Source organism: Lactuca virosa, chromosome 1 (genome assembly GCF_052849685.1).
Source record: "Lactuca virosa cultivar CGN04683 chromosome 1, Lactuca_virosa_CGN04683_v6, whole genome shotgun sequence".
NCBI lineage: Eukaryota > Viridiplantae > Streptophyta > Magnoliopsida > Asterales > Asteraceae > Lactuca > Lactuca virosa.
In genome coordinates this window covers 147845173-147851246 of record NC_136426.1, presented here as the reverse complement: position 1 = coordinate 147851246, position 6074 = coordinate 147845173, and positions in this window count along the sequence as shown.

The window sequence follows — 6074 nt, the reverse complement described above, 5'->3', positions numbered from 1 at the left end:
TTGGGTACAAGTTATATTGTAGATTATTCTCCTAGAATAATCCATTCTTTTTGGAAGATTGGTGGTCATTGTTCATCATCATCTCATACAATGTTATCCAACCTTTAGGCCCTCCTTTCTCATTGGTTCATTTCCAGCATCTTGACCCCTAAGCCATTTCAAAATACGCTGACATTCTGTGAGATTGACATTCTAAAACAAAATTCACACAAAACAATACAAAATCTAATAAGAACATATCGAGAAAGAGATCGGTAGGTAAGTGAGCTTACGAAATTACATTATGTGGTGTGTTTGGTCACTGCTTAAGTTAACTTGGAATTCAATATTCTATTCTGACATAATCGGAATTCAAGATTCCATTCCAGTAGAATGTTGTAAGGTTCATATGTACCCTGTTTTGCTTCGATATCTCTCGTTGTTTCAATTATCTAAATATAAAGAATAATCGACATTAAGAGGCATTAAAAAAACAAAACTAACAAGCTAAAGAGAAAAATGACTACAAAATTGACATAACAGTAACTTCTTCAACCATATACGATTTGATCAAATGAATTCAAACAAAATTCTGACCATACATAAAAATTCATAGCTTGCAAAATGTCGTAGCTTCAAAATTTGACCTGCCAAAAGCATTAGTATTCTTAACAACACCATAAATAGTCTGAATTTTATGAACATGAACAGTTGTATAATCTATGATTTTATCTACATAAACAAAATTTTGAAGACTTATCAAGTGAAATTCGACAAATAACCAGATTGAATACCTCCCATAACCACCCTAGTGAGGTGGTTGATGAACAACAGTGGCAGCCATGGCCAATGGCCACGGTGGTCCTAGGTTAGAGAAAAAAATTGAGAAGGAAGATAGAAGGAAAGGAAGAAAGAAAAAGAGAACCGAGAAGTTTTACTTGTTGTAGCCGATCCCACAACCAAATTCTTCTTCTTGCTTGACCTTTACTGCCTCGTCTTCCTCCTTGGATCGACACCACAACTGTTGCTCTTTTCTCCCGATCACAATCTCCTCTTTCTCTCTCGTCTTAAGCAAAAACACGCCATAAAGGGATTTAGGGCTTGGTGGGTATGTTAAGGCCGAAATTGCTGAATTGATTGGATTTTTAGGGAGGATTGAATTGAAAAGTACAGAGTAACCACGGTAGTCCTAGGTTAAAGAAAAAAAATCGAGAAGAAGGAAGATAGAAGGAAAGGAAGAAAGAAAAAGAGAACCAAGAAGTTTTACCTGCGGTAGCCGATCCCACAACCAAATTCTTCTTCTTGCTTGACCTTTCCTGCCTCGTCTTCCTCCTTGGATTGACACCACAGCTGCTGCTCTTTTCTCCCGATGTATCTTATGTGTAGGGTTTTAAAGCAGTAAACGATTTTGCCTAAATTAAAGGGGTTAATGATTTGAATATTTAATTACCAAAATTAATTAAAAGCTAAGATTACAATTTTACCCTATTCCATGTTTTCAAAATGATTGGCTCATATTTAGCCATACATCCATACAATAATTAGTTAGAATACTTGAACCTCTCTCTCTCTCTCTCTCTCTCTATATATATATATATATATATATATATATATATATATACACACACACACACTAGTCTTTTACCCGCGCCAAACGACAGATATTAGTAGTTTTTTTTCAGAATTTAGTTCCAGATATGATTAGTTATTTTGCACAAATAATTACTACACCAAATAAAAGTGTGTTTGTAGTGACAATGAACATGGTTTGGCATGCGGAATTAAAGCTTGCACAATTTAACATGGTGATTTGGGTGATCAAGAGAAGTATTGATTGTATATGGTGTTACAAAAAGGATCTAGATCTAGACTACATAAATAACACACACTTACACACTCACTTTTACATCTCTCAAGCACACCTCTACAAGTGGACAGACCCACCTTATATAGAGGTGTTTACATGTCTCTCTCTCACTCTCACTAACACATGTGTCAAAAGGCTAATACTCCACATGCAAGTGGGTTTTACAAAAGTCAAACATTTACAAAGTCAATCATGAATAACTTTGCACCCCAACATTCTCCCCCTCAAAGTTAGGAATGAATGACCCACTTCAAATCTTCCAAAGTCGAGCAACTACGCGGTTCGAGCCTTAAAGGTGACACATGTCGAAACGAACTTCAATCTTCAATTCTTCCATAACTCTTCAATTTGGGCTCTAGGATGTGAGACCATACAATCCGAGCAGCAACGAATGATTAACTCCAAATAATCACCCTAAAGTTGCGCATAAAAACACACCTCAAAAATCTTCAATAAAACCAAACCCATTTCGAATACATCACTTCCGAACTTCCAATTGCATCATCTCGTAAGCTTCAAAACTTCAAGATCACTTCGGTCTTCAAATCCGCGTAATATGAAAAATTCAAGTTCGAATTTCCATATAAAACTTCTCCCCCTTTTTATAATCGAAATTTGATTATAAAACTCCAAGGAAAAAGAACGTGCTCTATTCGGAATTTTTCGTGTCAAAACTCTCCCTTAACATATGGCATAAACTTTGTGCTTCAATCCGGAAAACTCAAAAAATATTCAATTTTTAATTTCGTTCACGGATTGCCTTTGACAAAATTTCTCAAAAATGGGTAGAAATTCTCAATTTCAAAATTCTGCAGTAACCCGTTGCGCCCAAAACAGTAAAATATGCAAAACTCTCCCCCTTTTTCAAATCTGGGTAAAAAGCTTCAATTTGCACAAACTACAGGGGCCTGAAATGCACAATCTTCAATTTTCAGCAAAAACAGTCATTTTTCAAATTTGGGTGCAAACTGCCAAACGAAGTCTCAGGGACCATTTTCAAAAATTCTGCTCTTTGTGCTCAAATCATAGGAAGCATCCCCAAAATATACGAAGCTCCAAAAAAATTTCGAATTTAGATGAAAAGTGTCAAACATTCGAAACTTGTGTTAATGTTCGAAGTGACAAAAATTCAAAGGTTCAGGGACCGTTTTCGAAAATTTTCCATTTCTTCAAATCATACGAAGGTTTTGATCAAAGAATCCACTATCATACGAAAGGAAGCCTATCCAATGAACAGTAATGAACAGTAACCCTTCGTAAACAAACACCAAAAATCCTTCTTCGTACAAACACCAAATAACGAACCCCAAAACATATTTACCCTTCGAATCAAATTTTCAAATGTCCTTCGTATAATCAAAATCCAAAACAAATACCCCTTCGTTCAATAACCCAAACAAACAACCTTCAAATCAAAATCCCAAATTACAGTCTTCGTACAAAAAAACCCAGATACATTCTTCGTTAACAATAACAACACCCTTTGTATGTTTTATACCCAGATAAGCTTCAAACATAGCTTTGACCTTCAATTTCCAACCCAGTCGGTGCAAATGATCAAACGAAAATCAACCTTTCGAAATCGATGTCAATCTACACTTCGTTATCAAGAACATCGACTCCAAAAACGTTCAACATTCGCAATCCAAGACAATCAACAACTGATAACCCCTGGAATCGCATTTTTCTTCAAACCAAAACATCAACAATAAACTTCCCAAATCGATTATCAATATCGGACCAATTCATCTTGTTCATCAATCGACATCGGCTTCAAATCAAAAATCGATCAGCCCAAGATATTTATTTCAAAATCAGACAACCAATTTTCGACTTTAATATCACATCAATCTAGGTGAAATCGAAATTAACTTCAAAGATCGAAATCGATTTCAAAACCATTTGTTTCATTCGATTCCAGACTCAAATAAGAATCAATTTTGACCTTTTTACTCGTGTTTGACTTTTCTATTCCAGATGTCAAACTGATTCTATATTCAACGTAAATGACTCCAAATCAATTTCCAAATCTACGATCATCTAATCAATACCACATAAACAATTTGTAGATCAAAACCAAGCTATCTTCATCTTCATCGTGATATTTGAGAAACTCACAGATCATCCTTCGATTGAGAAGAAAGAAACAATCAAACCACATGTGAATCGATTCTTAAAAATAAAGATCAAGAAATTGTGAATCGAGATTCTGAAATAAAGATCCAGCCGACACTTCGTGAAATCAATAAATCGTTATGACTCAAGAATAACTATACTCGGATATTAACGTTTTTTTTTTTTTTTTTTAATTTTGGATCAACAATATCGAATGAACAGTGATGGATATTCAGAATCGGGCTTCAACTCAAATTAGATGAACAGTATTTAAATTTTGATGTTGGGCTCAAATCAATGCATAGTAACCGAGAATCAAATTGGGCTTGAATATTTGGTTCGAATGAACAGTGAACTAGTTTTGATTTGATAGGTTTTAGGCTAAATTTTGATTTAAATGAATATTTGCAAATTTGAGAATCAAATCAAACACATGAAATTAGACTGGATTGGGCTTGATCAACGAAAAAAAATTATTGGATCACAACAATTGGGTTTTTCAAAGAAAATTTGATCCAACGAGACAAACGATCATGAATAAAAAACGCAACGCACGATTTCAATGAAATTAAGAGAGATCATAGAGAGAGACTCACCAAAATTGCTCAAATTGCGACAAAAGTTGCCAAACCGAGAATCGTTCTTCAAAAATCACCTTGATCTTGAAGACCCGCTCTGATACCAATTGTAGTGACAAAGAACATGGTTTGGCATGCGGAATTAAAGCTTGTACAATTGAACATGGTGATTTGGGTGATCAAGAGATGTATTGATTGTATATGGTGTTACAAAAAGGATCTAGATCTAGACTACATAAATAACACACACTTACACACTCACTTTTATATCTCTCAAGCACACCTCTACAAGTGGACAAACCCACCTTATATAGAGGTGTTTACATGTCTCTCTCTCACTCTCACTAACACATGTGTCAAAAGGCTAATACTCCACATGCAAGTGGTTTTACAAAAGTCAACCATTTGCAAAGTCAATCATGAATAACTTTGCACCCCAACAGTGTTAAAAACTCAATTCAAGGAAATCTTAAAACTCTCACACTCAACCCATTCACGTAATGCAGCAAACGGTGGAACCAAGGGGGGAGAAGGGGAGGTTAAATAGTTACGTTTCCACAATAACTTTCTTTCATTGTTTATTTATATTTTGGAAGTATGTTTATTTTATAACTAAGTCTCGGCTAACATAAAGCTAGCTATTAAATAGAATTTTTTCTCAAAAGCTTTATTTAAGTGGATAATGTATAGTTTCGTTTTAATGGATGGAATATAAATTTTTTCAACGATTAGTTTCACATCGGTTGGATGTTTAGGGTTAAATAGAAAAGTGTATTGTAGTTTTGAATTAAAATCAAAATTACATGACGTTTTGTGCTAAAAAAATATGTTGTTCTGTGTTAAATAAAGCTCGTTGTTTATTTTTTTTTCAAATAAATGTATTTTTTGTTTTCTTTTAAAATTCAAAATATATTGTTTTTAAATCAAAAGTAAATTGGTATTTTATAAAAATTATGTACCACTACCATCTATGTTTTTTGTCATCTTATTTATTCCTATACATGTAGCCATGAGTCTTACAATTTAATGCACTGATGTTTACTGTGGTTTAGAAAATATTTTATGTAAATAGGAATGATGTTGTTAATTGTGACAACTAGTAGTCAGGGTCAATTAAAGCCTAGATTGTAACCATGTTCAATTAATATACAATGTAACCTAGCTACAATGGATTCTTGCAAATCAAAAAGGACATTATTTGTATACACATATAAGTAAACATTGTGAAACAAGTTTGTAACAGATAGTTAAAAGTCAAGATGGATCAAAATACTTAAAACATGAATTAAAAAGTGGATTGCATTAGGGTTTTCGGCCATGGAAACCCATGACCGAAATCATCCCTTAGTGGATGAGCTAAGGACCGAAACTCTTTTAAGGTGGCCTATAGAACCGAAAACTCTCCTTGATGGACCACCTCAAAACCGAAAACCTTACAAATGGCCCAATAAGGCCGAAAACAAAATCTTAGAACTCTTAGGACCGAAATCACCATTAAAAGTGGGGTGATTTCGGCCATTTTAAAGGCATACTCG